General features: G+C 45.5%; 1 long non-coding RNA gene across 5 annotated transcripts in view; it reads left to right on the top strand.

Moving 5' to 3' along the window:
* Positions 1-21,031, top strand: part of LOC148139664 (uncharacterized) — a 50,257-nt gene extending 29,226 nt beyond the window's left edge. For 3 of the 5 annotated variants that reach the window (XR_015753568.1, XR_015753567.1, XR_015753569.1), the window contains 4 exons: positions 2,134-2,241; positions 5,313-5,420; positions 10,441-10,549; positions 20,256-21,031. This is a non-coding gene — a long non-coding RNA (uncharacterized LOC148139664). Of the gene's footprint in view, positions 1-2,133; positions 2,242-5,312; positions 5,421-10,440; positions 10,550-19,603; positions 19,698-20,255 lie in introns of those variants that run through there. The other 2 variants (XR_015753570.1, XR_015753571.1) reach the window with 2 other exon arrangements.
* The last annotated feature ends 541 nt before the right edge of the window (positions 21,032-21,572 follow it).

The raw sequence follows: 21,572 nt of genomic DNA, 5'->3' as shown, positions 1-21,572 counted from the left end.
GACCTCACGGTTGTTGGAAAATGCTGCTCCATCTCCACTTTCCCTTTCCTTTCTGAATTCCTTGCATTTGGTGTCCCCTGTGGATCTATCCTTGGCCCCTCCTGTATCTCACCTACATACTGCCATGAGGTGACATTGTGCAAAAGTACCATGTTGGGTTTCACATGTACACTGACGATGCCCAGCTCTCCCTCCCCATCATCCCTCTCCATTACTCCACTGTTACTCAGTTATCAAACTGCTTACCACATTCCCACTACTCGATTAGGTGCAGTTTCCTCCAATAAAACATTGTAATGGTTAAACCCGTTGCCTAACAAGTTCCTTTCCCTAACTGCTGAGCCTCTCCCTCTCACTGGGAACTATGCAGCAGAACGAGACTCATCACAATACTGCTGTTATATCTGACGCGAAGCTGACCTTCTGATTAGACATCTACACAATCCCAAACACCAGGAATTCCAATCTTTAAACCGTTGCTTATCTCCTCCTCATCTCGGCTCCATTGCTACTGAAACCCCTTACCAGTGTCTGTGTTGCCTTAAACTTGACGAACCCAAAGCAGAACCCTTGATTCTGTGACTGGCTCAGAATCTGGTTTCAGATCCCCCCCCCCCCCCCTCAGTATTTACCCTCAGACACATCAGTATTTATTCGGCCAAACCCCTGAAGAATCTGGTGGTGCAGTCTGATTGTAGCTGGTGGAAATGATAGAAGATGATGTGTTGTATCTGGGTGGAAGGTAAGGACTTGGTGGAGGGGGGGTTCTCTACTTGTTGCAGTTGGAGATGTGGGTTTCAAAGGCAGAGGTGCAGGAGGTGGAGGAGATAAATTGGATGGTATTGACCACATGGGAGGGGAAATTGCAGTCCTCGAAATATGGGGCCATTTGGTATGTTCTGGCTTCACTGGGACACAGCAGTAAGCATGAGATAGAGATGTTGGCCAGGGAACAGGCTCGTGTGTTTAAAGTGGCAGGCAGCTGGGAGCTCGGGGTCTGTTTTTGCAGCAGGACGTAGATCATCAGTTGTCATTTCGGCCACCTCCACTGAGATGCTGCCAGACACAGGTTCCTGTCCCCTCCATTAACAGCTATGCACCCTCCCAGCCAGATCGTAATCCACTCATTTTTCTTTCCAAATGTTCCAGTCTCTCTTTGGATTCTGTCCCTCCCTGTTATTTACACTTTAACACCTATCTCCTGCAATACAAAGATCTGCAGGTTAGTTGAATTGGCCAAGCTAAATTTCCCATAATATTCAGGGATGTGTAGGTTAGGTGCATTAGTTAGGAGAAATATACAGTAGTAGGGTAGGGGAATGGGTCTGGGTGGAATACCCTTCGGAGGGACGCTGTGGACATTTTGGGCCGAATACCTGTTTCCATGCTGTCAAGATTCTAATTTTCCCAGCTCCCATCGGATCCGAGGAAGGGTCACTGGACATATTTCTGTTCCCAGATGCTACCAGACCTGCTGAGCTTTCCCAGCACCTTCTGCTTGTTGTTCCTGATTGACACCATCCATACACCTTCTGGGTGTGATTCAGACAGGGGGAGGATACCACCACTGACCTCACAATGGGGTCCAGCTGATTGATGGCAGCTTCGGACCAATAGGAAAAGGTGGTGGGGCTGGTGGACCAAGTGGAACCAGCTGGTCATCCAAACAATGGGAGTGAATGAGGGGCGTGGCCAGTGGGATGACACGTCACCAGTAACTCAGCCGATGCAGTGCCACGTGACTCGGCCATTGGTGAATGTGGGAGTCGCAAACAGGGAAGGGGAGAGTGGCCTCAGAGACAGGGAGATAATGAGTCACTTTAGACTGGGAAGTTTTAATTACACTCTGTGTGGTTCGTAAGTCTGAATTAGAAACTCTTAATCCTGCGTTTGCAGCAGATGGGAAAATGGCTGTGGCCCTCAGGCGGTCAAAGGTTCTGGGATATGGCCTCCATTTTTATTGGGGGTAAGGTACAGTGAGGCGCATGTGCATGTCCCCTTCCTATGATGGGTGGGGGGAGGCGTGCAACTTGAAGAGAGGCATTTACACATCAAGCACATACCAAGAAAAAAGTATGTCTTTAATTCTTCCTGTACTGACTGTGAGTTTTGTTTTGTGAATTCATTTCATAGGATATTAAATCAGAATAATTGAGGCTGGGATCTCAAAAGCAGGTTTTTACAGTCAATGGAGTCATCAGGATCTGAATATCATTGCCATTTAACTGTGGAAGGAGAAAGGTTTGTCTGTTCTGTTTGTGGGAAGATATCTCCAATATTTTTGTTAAGCAGAAAGATGTACAAATTTGTGGTTGGATCACCCTTTGGGTGTGTGCTCTGTTCTGGGCCCTGCAGCTGAGGAAGGAGATATTGGCCTGAGGGGGAGCACAGATTTATCCAAATTACACCTCGTCTCTTTGTACGAACTCTCAGATTTTGACCCAACCACCCACTTCATGATGCTAACATGTAAACTTCATATTTTCAATTACCTGCAAACTTCCCATTAAAAATCCTTTTGGACTCAAATTCCAGTACCTTTTCAGGTGGAATGTTCCAGCTTCTGACAACTGTCTTTTCATTCAGAAACTGCTGATGTCCATGTTGACTCGGGTTACAAAGGGCTGAATTGAAAGATGAGGTGCTGTTCCTGAGCTCCCATTGAGATGCATTGGAGGCTGAGGGCAATGTAGGTATGAGCAGACAATGAAGATGACAGGGCTGCAACTGTGAGGGCTGCTTGGCTCAATGAGAGTGTTCTGGAGTTGGGTGTAAACAGACTGATGTGAGACAGGGAGAAGGTGAAGCTGAAACTCAGTTTTAGTTCAGGCCCTTCAGATATTCACATGGTCCCAATGTGAACAGCCAGTTTTTAAGTGATACCTGCGGAGTATTTGTTAACAGTTTTTAAAATATTTTGCCTGAGGGCAGTTGAGAGTTAACCACATTGCTGTGGGTCTGGAGTCACATGTTGGCCAGACCAGGTGAGGATGACCGTTCCCTTCCCTACAGGACATTAGTGAACCAGGTGGGTTTCTAACAATCGACAATAGTTCCATGGTCATCATTCGTCTTTTCATTCGAGATGGTATTGAATTCCGATGGCACCATCAGCCATGTTGGAATTCTATCCCGAATCCTCGGAACATTGCACATGTCACTCATCTGGCAGGAATACCATTAAGCCATTGCTTCCCTTTTAGCAATGTTTAAAAGAAAGTTCCATCATTCTCGGTGTACAATGTGAGATAAAATACTGCAACGTCCATGTGTCAGCCTCTCCGAAAGGTCAATCAACAGAAATTTGTTTGGGGCCAAATATTTCGCTTTTTTTGTTTATGAAACAAAAATGAATCCAAATAAAAATCTTATGCCACGGACATGTAATTTCTGAAGCTGGAGGGGGATAACAGAGACAGGGAGGGTTGTGGGCCCAGAGGGGGATTGTTGTCCAAACATCACTGTGGTGTACATGGACTGCAGCATTTCAGGGAGGCGGTTAACCACCACTTTCTCCAAGACAAGTAAAGGTGGCCAATAAATACTGGTCTGGGCAGCAAAGGCAACTCCCAGTGAATAAAACCAAGCAGTGACCCCTCTGAGCTGACTTGCTGTGAAGTTAAAAACCTCTCTGGAAATGGAGTGGGCAGAGAAGAGAAACAGTGACATTTCACAGCTGCCCTCCGAGAGACCTCGCCCTTGGAAGTACTCAGAGCCGGGGATCAGCTCAGTGAGTTTCAGTCTGTTCAAATATCAATCTTAGTCTCTTTTATGTTATTAAATCTACAATCGTGAGTAAGGTGAGGATTTCTTTTTAATGTCTTAAAGTCTCTTGATTAAATGTTTAAAATATGAAACGTAAGCATTAAGTTATTGTCTGGCAATATTTTCCGAGCAGTAAGACTGTGCCTTTGTCTTGGTCTGTAGGTTGTTAAGGCAGAGTGTTGTGCTGTTCCTGTCGGATGTGGGAGATTAGGGAGAGTTTCAATGATCCTGATGATTATGTCTGCAGCACGTGTGATTGCAAATCCTTTTGGATCTCATGGATTGGTGGAGGAGTGATTAAAGGCAGTGAGGAATTGACAGGAGCCGGGGGGTGTGATAGGTGGCAGTCTCAGGAATGCAGAATACTGCAGATACAGTCAGGTAGATGGGTTACCGCCAGAAAAGCCAGGAGGGGTAGGTTGGTACTGCAGGAGTCTCCTGTGGCTATCCCCATCTCAGACAAGTATACTGTTTTGGAAAATGTAGGTGGCAATAGACTTTCAGGGGAATGTAGCACTGACAGTCAAGTTACTGGTACTGAGACTGGCTTCTAACATAATGTGAGGTATATCCAGTTCCACACGATCGATGGTGAGAGGGAACTCTCTAGTCAGGGGCACAGTCTGCCATTTCTGCAGCTGACAGTGAGACATTAGAATGTGGTGGTGCTGCCCTGGTGCCAGTGTCAAGGATGTCTCACAGAGGGAGCAGAATATTCTCAAAAGGGAAAATAACCAGTGGGAGGACATTGTACATTGGTACCAATGGCATAGGAAGGGGAAAGCATGGGGTTCTGACGAACAGGGAGATTTGCTAGTGCCACTCGGGAGGCATTCAACCTGTGAGGGAGTCAGGGTAATCCTAAAGAGATAGTGAGAAAAGAGATGAGTCTGAGGCTGGCACTGTTCACCAGTCAGACTGTCAAGGCAGGCAAGAGCAAGTCACAGAATGAGGTGTGACGGACCAGTTGCACTGCATTTATTTCAGTGCAAGAGACCTGACAGGTCAGGAAGGTGGGCTCAGGGTATGGTTTTGAACATGGCACTGGGATATTACAGCAATTACAGAGGCATCACTCGGGGATGGATAGGACTAGCAGTTTAATGTTCCAGGGTATAGATGCTATAGCAAAGATAGAAAGGGGCCAACAGAGCAGGGAGAGAGGTGTTTTTGATTAGGGATAACATTATGGCTGGGCTTCGGGAGGATATTCCTGGGAGTACCTCCAGGCAAGTTATTTGGTTGGTACTGAGAAATAAGAAAGGGATGACCATCTTACTGGGATTGTAATTTAGACTCTCTCCCAATAGTCAGCGAGGAATTGAGACACAATTTTACCAGGAGACATCAGTTATCTGTAAGAATAATATGAATGCAATGATAAGGGTTTTTAACTTTAACAACATGGCCTCGGAGTGCTGTAGTGTCAAGGGCTTGGATGGGAAGGTATTTGTTCAGTGTGTACGAGAACATTTCAGATTCAGTTTGTAGGATGTACCTACTAGAGAAGGAACAAAACCTGACCTGTTTTCTATATTCATTCACAGGATGAGGCTGTCACTGGCTCGGCCAGCATTTATTGCTGCGTTTACCCAGAGGGCAGTTAAGAGTCAACCACGTTGCTATGGCCTGGAGTCCCATGCAGACCAGACCAGGTAAGGATGGCATTTTCTTTCCCTAAAGGTCGTGAGTGGACCACATTGGTTTTTCCAACAATTGACAATGGATTCCTTGTCGTCACTAGATTATTTTTTCCAGATATTTATTGAATTCACGTTCCAAAATCTGCCGTGATGGGATTCAAACACGGGTCCCCAGAATGTTATCTGGGTCTCTGGATTAACTGTCTAGCGATAATTTCACTCCGTCATCACTGCTACTTAGGAAATGAGGCAGGGTGAGTGACTGAGGTATCAGTGGGGCAGCGCATCAGCACCAAAGAACCCACAGTATTGTGGCTCAGTGGTTAGCGCTGCTTCCTCAGCCCCAGGGTCCTGGGTTTGATTCCAGCCTCAGGCGACTGCCTGTGTTCAAGTTGGCACATTCTCCCCAGTGTTTGTGAGGGTTTCCTTCGGGTGTTCCAGTTTCCTCCCACAGTCCAAAGATGTGTAAGTTAGTTGGATGACCATGTTAAATTTCCCATAGTGTCCAGATGCAGTATATGAGGTTTTGGGATGTGCAGGCAAATCTCTGCTTGATGTGGAAATATCCTTTTGTTGTCTTGGACAGAGGTCAGAGGGAGGTGTGGCCACACGTTTTACATCTCCCATGACGGCAAGGGAGGGTCAAGGGTGTGGACCGAACATGGGAGGTGCAGAGGGAATGGTCTCTGCGGAACACAGATAGGGTTGGGGAGGGAAGTATGTCTGTACTGGTGGGGTCTGACTTTAGGTAGCAGAAATAACAGATTTTAATGCGCTGTATCTGGAGATTAATGGGGTGGAAGGTGAAGACCGCAGGGTTATATTCTTTATTGTGGCTGTAGGGGTGGGGTAAAGGCGGAGGTGCGGGAAGTGGAGGGTATGTGTTGGAGGGCATTGTTGATCAAGTCAGAGGAAAGTTACGGTCCTTGAAGTAGGCCTTTTTGGGATGTCCTCGAGTAGAATCCAAAGAGCTTACACAAATATATCACAGACAAAAGATTAACTGGACCAGAGAATAGGACCCCTTAAAGGTCAACAAGGCTGTCTATGGAACCACAGGGGTGCGAAAGATATGCAAATATTTCACTTCATTTTTACTGGAGAAGTATATGGAAGCTCGAGAGTTTGGAGAAATAAACAGTGATAACTTGAAAAGTGTCCATGTTACAGAGGAGGTGGTACTAGATGTCTTAAATCGCATCAAGGTGGATAAAGCCCTGGAACCTGATCAGGTGTACCCTGGAACTTTATGGAAATCTAGGGAAGTGATTGTTGGGCCTCTCCTGAGGTATTTGTATCGTTGATAGCGACAGGTGAGGTGCCATTATTTTAAAAAGGTGGTAAGGAGAGGCCATGGAACAAGAGAACAGTGAGCCTGAAGTCAGTGGCAGGCAAGTTGTTGGAAGGGATTCTGAGGGACAGGATATCCATCTATTAGGAAAGGTAAGGAATGATCAGGGACAGTCAATGTGGCTTTGTACATGCACAATTGTGTCTCAGTAATTTGAGTGAGTGTTTTGAAGTGACAAAGAAAATTGATTAATCCAGGCTGTGAATGTTGTTTATATGGACATTCAACAAGGTTGCACAAAGCAGACTGGTTAGCAGGGTTAGGTAACATGGAATGCAGGGAGAGCAAGCCATTACAAAACTACCTTGAAGGTTGGAGACAGAGGATGATGGATGGTTGCTCTGCGGACGGGAGGCCTGTGAGCAGCAATGTGCTGCAAGAATGGATATTGAGCCCTTAAATAAATGACTTGGATGTGAATATATGAGGTATGGTCAGTAGGTTTACAGAAGACACCAAAATTGGATGTGTAGTGGACAGTGAAGAAGGTTAGTTCAGAATACAACAGGATCATGATCAGATGGGCCATTGGAGCAAGGAATGGCAGACGGAGTTCAATTTAGATAAATGTGAGCTGTTGTATTTTGGAAAGGCAAATCAGGGCAGGACTTATACACTTAATGGCAAAGTCCTGTGGAACATTGCTGAACAAAGAGACCTTGGAGTGCAGGTTCCTAGCTCCTTGAAAGAAGAGTCACAGGTAGGCGGGGTAGTGAATGCAGCATTTGGTACGCTCCTCATTATTGGTCAATGCATTGAATGCAGCTGTTGTGACGTCATATTGTGGCTGGACAGGGCGCTGATGAAGGCCATTCTGGAATTCTGTTTTCAGTTCCAATTTCCCTGTTCATGGAATAATGTTGAGAAACTTGAAAGGGTTCAGAAAACATTTGCAAGGATTTTGCCAGGGTTGGACGTTTTGAGCTATTGGGAAAGGCTGAATAGGCTGGGACTATTTTCCCTGGAGAGTTGGAGGCTGAGAGGTGATCTTATAAAATCATGAAGGGCATGGATAAGGTGAGCAGTCAGGGACTTTCTCCCAAGTTCGTTGGGTCCAGAACTGGAGGGTACAGGCTTAAGGTGAGAGGGGAAAGATTTAAAAGGGAGCTAAGGAGCATCTTATTCATGTTGAGGGCATTGCAAGTATGGAATGAACTGCCAGAGGAAGGGGTGGAAGATAGTACAATTGCAGTATTTAAAAGGCATTTGATTGGGTACATGAAGAGGAAGACTTTAGAGGGATAAAGGTGAACCGCTGGCAATGGGACTCCATTAACGATCTCCGTTATTGGTCAATGCATTGAATACAGAAACTGGGATGTCATATTGTGGCTGGACAGGACGTTGATTAAGCCACTTCTGGAATTATGTTTTCAGTTTGAATTTCCCTGTTCTGGGAAGGATGTTGTGAAACTTGAAAAGGTTTGGACAAGATTTACAAAAACGTTGCCAGGATTGGAGGATTTGGGCTACAGGGGGAGGCTGAATAGGCTGGGGATATTTTCTGTGGAGAGTCAAAGACTGTGAGGTGACTTCATAGAGATTTATAAAATCACGAGGGGCGTGGATAAGGTGAGCAACCGGGTTCCTATTTCCTCAGGTTAGGTGGGTCCAAAGCTAGAGCACCTGGGTTTAAGTTGAGAGGGCAAAGATTGAAAAGGGATCTAAGTGGCAATGTTTTCAAGCTGAGTGTGGTGTGTGTATGGGAGGAGCTACCAGATGAAGTAGTGGAGGCTGATAAAATCACAACATTTAAAAGCCTTCCAATTGGGTACATGACTGGGAAGGGTTTTGATGGATACAGGCCAATAGCTGGTAAATGGGAATCCATTAGTTTAGGATTCCTTGTTGGACCGAAGGTCTGTTTCTTTGATCTTAATAAATTAAGATGCATTCCTCTATTTTGTGGAGAGGTAGCTGAAGCACAGATAATTATCCTTGGAGCTGAGAAGGTAAAGCAGTGATTTCGATCTGGTGCAGATTAGGTTCCAAGATCTTGAATTTGCAGAGAGAGAGAGGGATTGTTAACACTGTCACAATTTTTAGTAACTACTTTCAAGTAATTGGCAAATAATACAAGGTGAAAATGTGAACACTATTTTACTCAGTAAGTTCTGAGCATCTGGAACAGTCTGAATGACACAGATTCAGCAGGTATTCTGAAACAGACTTGGAATTTTACTTTAAGGAAAGATTTGGGGGGCTATGGGCACATGGGAGGGAACTTGGGACAGATTTGCAGCATCTCCAGAGGGAGAGAGTACAACCCCAATGGGCTGAAAAGCCCCCAGCCCCTGTATTCTGTGATACTGCCCCATTCACTGTGAATGATGAAGCTCATCCCAGGGCAGAGAGAGGGATGAGCCCTCCACTCTCATCACAATGGGGCCCGGCTGATTGATGGCAGCTCTAGACCAATGGGAGGAGAGTCTGTGTGGTCCTGCAGCCAATGGGATTGAATGAGGGGTGTGGCCAGTAAGACAACACCTGTCCATGAGCTGTGCAGGTGCAGTGTCACTGTTTGGGGTTGTGAGAGACAGCAGAGACTGGGACAGAGGCTGTTGGACCTGAATTACAAATTCCCAGTAAATTAGAACCAAAAGAACTGCGGAAGATATAAATCAGAAACAACAACCAGGAATTTCTGGAAAAGCTCAGCAGGTCTGGCAGTATCTGTGAAGAGAAATCAGAGTTAAAGTTTAAGATCCGGTGTCCCTTCCACAGAACAGGTGTTACTGAGAAAAAAAAGTCAGTTTATGTGCAGAAGATAGTGTGGGGGGAGGATAAAAGGAGTAAAGGATAGGTGGGGACAGAGTGAGAGGAACAGTTGGATAAAGGATAACGATCTGGCTGGGGGAGGGTGACTAGCTGTTAATGGAGACTGTTAGTAACTAACCATAGGTAGTGTGTAATGGCAGGCTGTGAGAACAAGGCCTGGTATGTGGGGTAGGGGGCTACGACATGAGGTTGTTAACCTATGGTTAGCCACTAACTGTCTCCATTGTAAGCTGTTGCCCACCTATATCACTCCACGATTGGAGCTGCCGAGGACACAAACCTTTGGAATATCCTCCCGAACCCCCTCTGTCCGCCTTAAAGATGTATCTAAAAATCGTTCTCTTTAATCAACGTTTCCATCATCCGTGATGCATTTTAGGAGATTTGTCAATGTGAAAGGCTCCATACAATGCAGGTAGTTGTTGTTATTGTCTGACATCAGGAGAAACAGGGATGAGCCCTCTCTCTCTCATACCAAATGAACAGCAGCAAAAGCAGGAAGCACTGAGCATGCTCCAGCCCACAATTGGCCTCGGATTATTGATGTCAGCGCAGGACCAGTAAGAGTGGGGGAACGGGGGCGAGAGTTGCTAGTTGGTCCTTCAACCAATCGGAGTGAATGAGGGGCGGGACAATACTCAACCACGTGATAAACTTCCCTGACAGCACAGTGTTGTTGTGGCCAAGGCATTGGCAATGTGTGAAGGTGAAGGGCAGGGGAAAGGAAAGACATATTGACCAGGAAGAGGAGGAAGTTTTCATGGTATGGGATGAGAGGTTTTATAGAACTTAGTGCACATTCTAAAACGCAAATTTGAAAATCCCAAATTCTGCACCATTTTCCCTCCCTATAATGCATTTTGCACTCCCTGAAATATCAACTGTGTGTTTCTCCCTCCACAGGTACCAATGATCAATGCCAAAGCCCCATTGCCTGTGGGGAAGGTGATGTTTGACTTCCTTGTACAGCTGCAGTTCGTGTGGGGGGAAGGTGCTCCCACAATGTGTTTGGGTAAGAGCTGTTTTAGATTATTCACTCAGCGACAGTGAAAAGTTCACAATGTATGTGCAAATCATCAACAGTTTTTTTTTTATCATGTTTATAATTCCACAGAAATACTATTGAGAACTTCTGACAGAAGGCCACAGCTGGGCATATTAGGTCAGGTGCTCAAAAGAATTGCCAAATAAACAGGTTTTCAGGAATACCTTAAAGGAGGAAAGCAGGTCTGAGAGGGTTAGGGTGGGAATTCCAGACCGTGTTGTCTTGGTAACAGTAGAAACAGCCAGATAGGTGAAGCAATGAATAAACACATCGTTGGGAGTCTGAAAGAAAATGAGTTGTCGGGGTCTCACAGGTTGTGTGGTGCAGGGAGACAGGGATGTTCACAGCCAGGATTTACATCAAAGGTGAGAATGTTAAATTGTTGCTTGTTAATAGGAGCCTTTTGATGGATCAACAAGTTTTGGTACAAGTGAGCACTTGGGCAGTAGGGTTTTAGATACTCTTGAGATTACATGTAAGTTGAATGTGGGAGGTTGGCCAGGACTCTGTTTGGATAATGAAGTCTGGAGATAACACAGGGATAGACGAGTATTTCAGTAAATGAGCTGAGACTAGGGTGGAGTTGGGTGATGTCACTAATGTAGGAATAGTGCTTTTGGAGTTGGGCTGCTCCTCCTCTTCATCGCTCCCCCTCGCCAATTCACAGATATTGTTCCTTGTTCTATCTCTCTGTCTTTTCTGGTTATGTCCTTCTCTCCCATTCTGCTGCAAACTAATATTTGACCCCACCATTGTTGGAAAAACCTGCTCCATCCCAACTCTCCTTTTCCTTTCTTAATTCCTTGTATTTGGTGTCCCTTAAGGATCTCTCCTCGGTCCCTCCTGTTTCTCACCTACATACTGCCAGGAGGTGACATCGTCCAAAAGCACCGTGTTAGGTTTCACATGTACACTGACAGTGCCCAGCTCTCCCTCACCATCATCGCTCTCCATTACTCAGTTATCAAACTGCTCATCACGCTCCCACTACGCGATTGGCTGCAATTTCCTGCAACGGAACGTTGCAATGGTTAAAGCCATTGTCTTCAGTTGCTATTACAAATTACTTTCCCTTATTGCTGAGCCCCTCCCTCCCACTGGGAACTATCTGAGACAGAACCGCACCCTTCACAATATTGCTCTCATATCTGACCCCAAGATGACCTTCTGATCAGACATCTACACAATCACAAACACCAGGAATTCCAATCTCTTAAAATGTTGCTTATCTCCACCTCACCCCAGCTCCATTGCTACTGAAACCCCTGACCTGTGTCAGTGTTGCCTTAAATTTGACGAATCCAAAACAGAACCCATGATTCTGTGAGTGACCCAGAATCTGGTTCCAGACTCCCTCATGATGGGAAACATCCGCTCAGTATTTACCCTGTCAAACTCCTTAAGAATCTTACATGTTACAATGCGATCACCTCTCATTCTTCCCAAATCCAGTAAGTAGAGACCCAATGTCTTCAGCCTTTTCTTAAAAGATAATCCCTGCAATCCAGGTTTCATCCCAGTCAATTTTCTGTGAGATGCCTCTGATGAAATGTCACATTTCCTTAAATAAAGGGACCAAAACTTCTGTTATTACTCCAGATGTGGTCTCACTCGCACTTTATAAAGTTACTCTCAGGTAGATACTCCAAACAACTCCGTTTAAACTTGCACAGATGTTGTTGGAAATGTTCAGCAGGTCATGCAACATCTGTGAAGAAAAAATCAGTTAAGGTTTCGGGTCTGGTCACCCTTCCTCAGATACGTTAACTCTAATTTCTTTTCACAGATGCTGTTAGACCTGCTGAGCTTTTCCAGAAACTTCTGTTTCTCTTCCTGGTTTACAGCATCTTCAGTTGTTTCGGTTTTCATATCCTTTAAACTTGCCATCTCTCCTATAGAATTTGTCATTTCCACCTTGGAAAAAAGATTCATATTTGTTTGGTCTCCCCTACCTGGGAAAAAAGAAACCATGACTAGTCATCCTATCATTGTTCCTCATAATTTTATAAAGATCGATAAAGCCACCTAAAGTGTCCAGTGCTGCAGGGAAATAGCCTCAGCCTATTCAGCCTCTCCCTATGGTTCAAATGTTCCAATACTGGCAACACCCTGGAAAAACTTTTCTGAACTTTTGCAAGTTTCCCAACATCTTTCCTATAGCAGGGAGACTGGAATTGAAAGCAGTATGGGATTCCAAAAGTGGCCGAGCCAATAAACTGTACAACCGAAACATGATCTCCCAACTCCTATCCTCAATGCACTGCCCAATAACAGCTAGCATACCAAACACCACCTTCACCGACCTGTCTACCTTCAACAACACTTTCAAGAAACTATCCACCCACACTGCATGGTCTGTTTGTCTGTCAACACTTCCCAGGAACTTGTCATTAAGAGGTTGAGTCCTATTCTCGTAACATCTTTCTGAAATCAGGGAGAACACAATTGAATGCAGTATTCTAAAACTGGCCTCACCAATGCCCTACTCAGCCACAACATGACCTCCTAACCCCTATACTCAGTGACAGAATCCCCACAGTGTGGAAGCAGGCCTTTCGGCCCATGAGACCATACCAACCATCGGAACAGCATTCCACCCTAACTCTGTAACCTACCATTACCCAAAGCTAATCCAGCTAACCTGCATGTCTTTGGATTTGTGGGTGGAAATTAAGAGCACCCAGAGGAAGCCCACGCAGACACACAGGGAGAATGTGCAAACACCACATAGAGAGTGGAATCGAATCGAATCAGCACATTCCATTCAATGTTAGTGTCCCAAATGCCACTTTCAGCACCTGATCTCCCTGAAACTCTCCTTTCCAAGAACTATACAGTTGTTGAGCCCTCCAGAGGGAATTAAGGTGAGGAGGAGAAAACAGGAACAGGGTTGAGTTTTAGATCTATAAAATAACTCTCCATCTTCCCCCTCTGTTCCCCCCGTCTCTCCCGCTCTGTCTGCTCCCCCCCCTCCGTCTCCCCCAACTCTGTCCGTCCCTCCCCTCTGTCGGCCTGTATTACCACCCCCCCCCCCCTCCCCCCCCCCCCGTCGGCCTGTTCCCCCTTTCTGTCAGCCTCCCCCCCGTTCCCCCTGTCTGTTCCCCTCCTCTCTAATCCCACTTTCTGTCCCCACCCGTCTCTGTGCCACCCTCTCTGTCACCCCCCCCTCTTTCCCCAGCCATTTCTGTCTCACCCCTCTCGATCCACACACCCCCTGTCTGCCTACCCTCCCTCCCAGTCCCCTAGTTCTGTACTCCCCCCACTGCAGGGCAAATATCTTGTCTATTTACCGTATCCATGCCCAGCCTGATTTGAAAAATCTCTTTCAGGTCACCATTCAGCCTCTGACGCTCCAGGGAAAACAGCCTATCCAACCCTGGCAACATGCTATAATTCTTTTCTGATCTCTTTAAAGTTTAAGAACATCCATCTGATAGGAAGGAGAACAGAATGATATGGAATATTGATTCAGCAACTTTTGTAATGTCCTGTACAGCCGCAATATGACCTTCCAAACCCCTATACTCAATGCTCTGACCAATAAAGACAAGCAGACCAACTGCCGTCTTCACTATCCTATCTACTTGCTACTCTACTGTCAATGAACTATGAACCTGCACTCCAAGGACTCTTTATTTAGCAGCACTCCCCAGGAACTTGCTATTAACTGTATAAATCCTGCTAAAGTTTGCTTTTCCAAAATGCAGCAGCTCGCATTTTTCTAAACTGAACTCCTCAGTCCATTCACCCATCTGATTCAGATCCTCTTGTACTCTGAGGTAATCTGTTCCCTGTCTACTACACCTCCCATTTTGGTGTCACCTGCAAACGTACTTACAATACCACATATGTTCACATCCAAATCATGGATATAAATGGCGAAAAGTTGTGGATCCCGCACGGATACTTGTGACACTCCACTGGTCACAGGCCTCCAGCCTGAAAAGCACCCTCTGCCTTCTACCTTCGGGCCAGTTCTGTACTCCATGCGATCTAACCTTGCTGACCAGTCTCCCATGAGGAACCTTGTCAAACACGTTACTGAAGTCTATGTAGACCATATCCATGCTCTGACCTCAGCAATCCTCTTTGTTACTTCTTCAAAAAAACTGAGTCAGATGCATGAGATATGATTTCCCATGCACAAAGCTGTTATTAGTATCCAGGATTTAACTCTGTACATTGGGGTCTGCGTTGCCCAGTTATAGGTGTTAATATTCTGGATGAAGTTCAAGTACACCAGCATTTTGTCAGTGGCTCTGTATTGCGTCTTGTTAATGTCACCAATACAGGTGAGTTCCTTTTGAAAGGCAGTGCCTGTATCCCTTGCCCACCTGGAAATAATGTAAGTGTCCTTACCTCTGGACTAGGAGGATCAGGCTCAGAGTTGAGTAACAGCATCTTTGAAGATGCTGATTAGTAAACCTGCCCAAGCCACCAGTCCACACTGTCTCCCAGCTGTCCCTGCCTGAGCCTCCAAACAGAACCTTCCTGTAGTTTCTCTCCTGTCAGACTCTCCCATTGCTTAGTTTGTCCAGTATCCCCTCCTGCTGCTGCACTGATCCTGTCCCTCACTGACCTGTCCATCCCTCAGTGTCCTCCGCATTCATTCATTGTTAACAATCCCATTGACCCAGTCCTCCAGCCCCGCCCCCTCCCGTCGATAGAGACGGCACAGTGGTTAGCACTGCTGCCTCAAGCACCAGGTACCCGGGTTCGATTCCGGCCACGGTGACTGTCTGTGTGGAGTTTGCGCATTCTCCCCGTGTCTGAGCGGGTTTCCTTCGGGTGCTCCGGTTTCCTCCCACAATCCAAAGATGCCCAGGTCAGGTGAATTGGCCATTCTAAATCGCCCATAGTATTAGTTACATTAGTTAGGGGGAATGGGTTGGTCTGGACTTGTTTGGCCGAAGGACCTGTTTTCATACTGTAGGGATTCTGATATATTGGGCAGCAGCTGCTGTCAATCACCCGGACTCCTGTATGATCGGGAGCATGTGCTGTAGGAGGGGAGACCAGTGCATGGGTGCAGTGCTGGCAACTGTGGGAGTATGCGCAGTATAGGTCAGTGCCTGAAGGAGGCTGTGGGTGTGAGGGATTAATCTATCATTAGCAGCTTCATCCCTCTGGGAGCAGCACCCAGAGGAATGGCCCTTTTCTTGCTACCCTGACATGTGATCAGACTATCAGTGGTGCAGCGTTTTGAAGAAAGTTATCAGAACTCTTTTGTGAAGATTCAGGGTTGTTATGGAAAGGGACAAGGATGGGTCTGCAGTTAGAATTCTACTTTGGCTCATTTTAGTAAGATGGGTCTTGGCCAGAGTGTGCAGGAAGCAGTGTCTGCAGGATGGTTCTCATCAGGAGCTAGGAAACTGAATTCGAAGAGAGAGTGTGTGAGAACTGGGTGTGGAGGAAAGGAGTGGGGGATTGCTTGGATTTCAGTTCACAGAAGAGAGAAATTGTGAGACTGAGGTTTAAAGCTTTGGGGGAACAAGGAAACTACAGTTCAATCTACAATTGTCTTATGAATTTCCATCCTGTATTAACAGTGGTAACTTGTGTGCTCTGTTGTATGGTACTGAAAGGGTGGATTTGCGGATGAGAAATACAAATTGAACTTCATGTTCAGATCTGATCGTTACTTGATCCGTGCCGATCTGAATATCATTGGCCTTTTCATCTGGAAGGAAAGGTGTGTATTCTGTCCGTGGGCGAATATTTCAAATCTCAGTGTGACTGCAAAAGTACTGAGACACAGCCAAGTCCATGTCAGCATGGTGAGTGTGGAGAGAGATTTCATTTGTTTTTGAAAGTCTGAAAAATCATGGCACATTTCCCAGGAACAATTAAGCCACAACTTTGCTTTGTGGAAAGGCAAGTCTTTAATTAACCATGCAACCAGAAAGAGACAAGGCTACCTGCACCATGGGAAACACTATGAAAACGGGATTGTTGTAAAGGAGTTCATTCTCGATCATGGATTATAATCCATTGGCATTGTCACGTCGATTCCAGCGCCGTGGGGAAATACTGGAAATATAATGAATGTAATGTAGGTTTCAGTTATTAAACTGTAAAAAGTGCAGAACAATTTACAAGGATGTTGCCAGGGCTCAGGGGTCTGAGTTATAGGGAGAGGTTGGACAAGTGAGGATTTAATGTTTAGAGCAGAGGAAACTGAGGGGGCTCTTTCCTAGAAGTGTATAAGACCATGAGAGGCATGGATAAGGTGAATGCACTCAGTCTTTTTCCCAGGAACTCAAGGATTGAACGGCTTGATTGGATCAGTTTAAGGTTAGAGGAGAAAGAATAAAAGGGAAGCTGAGGGGCAACTGTTTTACACAGAGGGTGGTATGTATACGGCATGAGCTGCCAGTGGAAGTGGTTCAGACAGGAACACTCACAACAGGTAAAAGACATTTGGACAAATACATGGATAGGAAAGGGTCAGAAGCAAATGGGCCAAGTGCAGGGAAATGGGGTTAGTGTGGATGGACATTCTGGTCGGCATGGGCCAGTTTGGGCCAAAGGGCCTGTCTCTGCTGTAGGCTTCTATGATTCTAAGTGCATTTGCTATTTCTCCCATTAACTCTGTTGGTATCCTGGGATGTATTCCATCAGGGTAATGAGACTTGTCTACCTTTAGCTCCATTAGCTTGCCCAGCTCTAACTCTTTCACGATAATGGTTATTATCTAGGTCCTCACCTTCCTCAGTCTCCTTATCAATTAATGGCATGTTCTTCGTATCCTCCACTGTGAAGACTGACTGCTGTGTACTCATATTCCTGAACTCTGCTGGATAGGAATAACTGGGCACAGAACTCTGAGAGGTCTTCTTTGAGTCTTTATTGATGAGACATGGCAGTTACCTGGATAGTGTACATGCAGAACACCTCCAGGCAGCATCAGGTAACTCCCTGCCTGTCCGATGTGCCACTCCCATTCTTATACCTTTGTGGTTTGGGACTTTGAATAGAGACTGTCTCTCAGTATTATCTCCATGGCAACGGCAGTTAGAAAGTCTAGTTCAGCTCAGCACTTTGTGGTTAAACCACACACACCTCCCCCACGCCCCCGTGGCTCCCTCAAGTATCTGACAGGTGCTTCAGTTTCAGTGGGGTATTTATCAGGATTCTCATGTGGAGGAGCCGGTGTTGGGGTGCGGTGAATAAACTTATAAACCACACAACACCAGGTTATAGTCCAACAGGTTTATTTGGAAGAACAAGCTTTTGGAGTGTTCTGTGATTTGTAACTTGATCAGGATTATCTCTATGGTAACAGTTAAGTGCTTCAACAATTACAGAGGCCATACGTTCCCCACACAATAGGTTCCCCTCTAGCAGTATAAACTGCTATTCTGGCCCTGGGGATAGGTATTAATCACTTTTCTCCCCCAATCCCATCTCGCTTTCTGTTGATCTTTAAAGTTTTTCTAATCTCCTTGGTCTTTGGCAATTTGTATGCATTTTATTTCAGTTTTATAGACTCTCTTATTTCCTGGGTAAAAGCAATGACTGCAGATGCTGGAAACCAGATTCTGGATCAATGGTGCTGGAAGAGCACAGCAATGCAGGCAGCATCGAGGAGCTTCAGCAAAATCGACGTTTCGGGCAAAAGCCCTTCATCAGGAATCATGAAGGGCTTTTGCCTGAAACGTCGATTTTGCTGAAGCTTCTCTTATTTCCTGAGCCACCCATGGCAGATTATTCCTTTTCCTACAGTCCTTCTTTTTCCCTGATATATACTTTTGCTGAGCACTTCAAAAAATTGCTTTGATATTCCCCCACAGTCCGTCAACTTTCCCACCGTAAAGTCTTTGTTTCCAGTCTACAGTAGCCAACTCCTGCCTCATCCTATTGTAGTCTCCTTTTGTTTAAGCACAGGATCTTGGGAGCGGATCTAATCTTCCAGCTTTCCATCAGTGTTCTAAGTTCAATCAGACTTATCAGAAGTCTTTTATCGGATTACGAGGGGAGGCGATGTTTCCTGGGTGTTTTGGTTTTCATTGTCAGTGACCTTGGCTTTGTAATAAAGTACAGGGTATATATTCACAACAGCGTACTCTGGACGCTGCCAATGTACGACGCAATCTAAAACCATAAATCACTGTCTCCCCTCAGTTTAAAATTTCAAAATCATTATCTCCTACACATTTCCTCACTATCTAAGCTTAGAATGCTAATCCACCTGACTATCTGTCATTTTCCGAAAATCTCCTTTGGTGAAGGTGGTGATTTTTGGATTCAGCTTTCCAGTTATTACCGTAAGAAGATAAGCACTGGGCACAGGAGAACCAACCCCACTATTTAATATGGTGATGATTGAGCTCACATCGGTCTCAGCTGGATTTTCCCGCCTGCTCTCTCTCACCCTTCATCTCATTGCAAATTCAACATCTGTATCTCTTCATTAAATTGGCTCATTGTCCTGGCATCCACTGCAGTTTGAATAGGGAATTCCACAGATTCACAACACATCTAGACAAGTACAGTCTTCTTCATGAGAATAGAATAGAGTCTCTATAGTGCAGAAACAGGGTATTCATCCATCGAGTCCACACCAACCCTATGATGAACATCCCATTCAGACCCACTCGTTCCCTGTAACATTGCATTTCCCATGGCTAATTCTCTAACCGGCACGTGCATGGATACTGTCAGCAATTTAGCATGGGCAATCCACCTAACCTGCGCATCTTTGGACTGTGTGAGGAAACTGGAGAACTGCACGAAACCATGCAAACATGGGGAGAATGTGTAAACTCCACACAGTCGCCTAAGGTCCCTGACGCTGTGAGGCAGCAGTGCTAGCCACTGAGCCACCTCTTCTTAAAGCCTACTGCGCCTTAATAACCTCCCTATCCCCCAATTGGCTGAATCTATTTTCCTTACGTCAGAAATCAGGTTGTCTAAGCGGATGTCTCAGTAAATCCAAGTGACAGCCCACATGTCCCATGTGTCTGAATGGGGATCCGATACACAACATCCTCCATCCCACACTTTTAATTCACGTTCCAGAGACAGGGCTCCAATGGCTGAATGAGGACTGCAACTCCCAAATTCCAAGGCAGGGACCACACGTCTGTGGGGAAACCTGGCACTGCATAAGTCCAGAAGTGGGTGAGTTTTGGAGCATGTGCTTTTGGGTAACTAGTGGAAAGTATTTCACACTGTGATTGTCTGGAGGAGGAACGTATTTGCTTGTAGTATTGATCTGTTGGAGGCTCAAAGTGTCACCACACCGACATGGGACCAAGTTACATTCCCAACTTGTCATAACACTGGAATCAACCAGTGAGAAACAAAGGATGTGACCCATTCTCCCAGACTGCAGCTTCCTATTCTGTCCAGGATCTGTCACCTCCCTGTCTGTTTCCTTTTGTTTCATTCTGCTGTTACATTATTGACTTGCAGCAACTGAGGGAAAGGAAGTGAACCCAGAAAGGGTGCAGAGTCTAACCAGGGACGGGAAGTGGTGGCATAGATCTGTTTGTCAACAATTCCATGAGAATGGGGAGGGTGTACATTAGGGGGTAGTAGAGTCAGAATGGTGGGAGAGAGTAAGAGCTGGAGGGTTACAGCTTTGGGGGAAGAAAGGGGAAAAAGATATTCCAGAGAAACGAGAATTGTCTGCTCTGAATTTCTAACCTGTACATATTCCTTTATACAGGGTGTGAAATGGTGAAGATTTGCAGACTGAAACCTCAAAATCATGTGCAGATCGTGATTAAGTTAAACAACATTTGAAGAACCAAAGATAGAGAATCACTCAGCCAAAATCCTGCAACACTCGCCCTCCCAGCATTGTCGGTCTATCTGCGCCAAATGGACTGCGAATGGGTCAAGACAGCAGCTCACTACCATCTACTCAAGGGTAACGAGAGATGGGGTATAAATGCTGACTGAGCCAGTGATGCCCATATCCTGGAAATGGTTTCTATCTCTCGTTGCTGAAACCCAATTGATGTTACTGCAGGATGATAAGGAATGCTGAGTGCATCCTCCAGGAGGCAGCACCATCACATTAACCCTGCCTACACCCACACAGTAACATAGCAATGCCACTGGAACAAAAGGCAGTGAAACCAAAGGAGGACTTAGATATAGTTCTTCGAGGTAAAGTCATGAAAGGGGATTGGAGCACAGCAGGAACAGGAGACTGAGCTGGATGGTCAGCTGTTTCCCATTGAATGGTGGAGCAGGATTGAAAGGCTGAATGGGCTCCTCCTGCTGCTATCTCCCAGGTATGTATATAGCCATGGAGCCCGGGTAGGAAGAAGGGGGCAGGGATTCTCCAGGAGATTGCACTTCCACAACAGTTTTCAGTGAGGGATGGTTTGATGAATTTTATTTAACATTTATCTTTAACACAAGGTTTGTAAATTTTGGTTTTAAAATGTTGTAAAAGTTTTTTGCACAACAAATAAAATTAAAGAAAATAACTGACTATAACAGTTTTAAAACTTTCAACCTTTGTAAAACAAAATCCTGTCTATTCCCGGATACTATCACTTTCCAGCTACTCAAACTCCAGGGAAATATTCCCTCCCTGTCTGAACCTTTGGTTTGATTTAACTGCTTTTCAGTTCTCGTTCTATGAGCTGTGAAGCGTTCTTTTTCCCCATTTCTCCGACCCAGAAATGTGATCACAGCAAACTTCCCACCATCAAAATCATCATTACGCCATTTTGCTTTTGGTTAACATATAATCACCAGCAGTGCAAAAGTGAGGACTGCAGATGCTGGAAACCAGAGCCTAGATTAGAGGGGTGCTGGAAAAGGGCTTTTGCCAAAACGTTGATTTTCCAGCTCCTCGGATCCTGCCTGACCTGCTGTGCTTTTCCAGCACCACTCTAATCTAGACACATAATCACCAGCAGTAAACCATTTGTGTAACCAATTGAATATTTCCAAACAAAGCCCATTATGGGCCAAGCAAACCATTATAAGTGACAGAGTGAGAAGGGACTAAATCAAAGTAGAGTTG

The sequence above is a fragment of the Chiloscyllium plagiosum genome, unplaced genomic scaffold (genome assembly GCF_037043375.1).
Source record: "Chiloscyllium plagiosum isolate Xiang-an unplaced genomic scaffold, Cpla_swu_hap1 HiC_scaffold_38, whole genome shotgun sequence".
Taxonomy (NCBI): domain Eukaryota; kingdom Metazoa; phylum Chordata; class Chondrichthyes; order Orectolobiformes; family Hemiscylliidae; genus Chiloscyllium; species Chiloscyllium plagiosum.
Note: the sequence above shows the minus strand (reverse complement) of the source record. Positions and strands in the feature narration are given on the sequence as shown.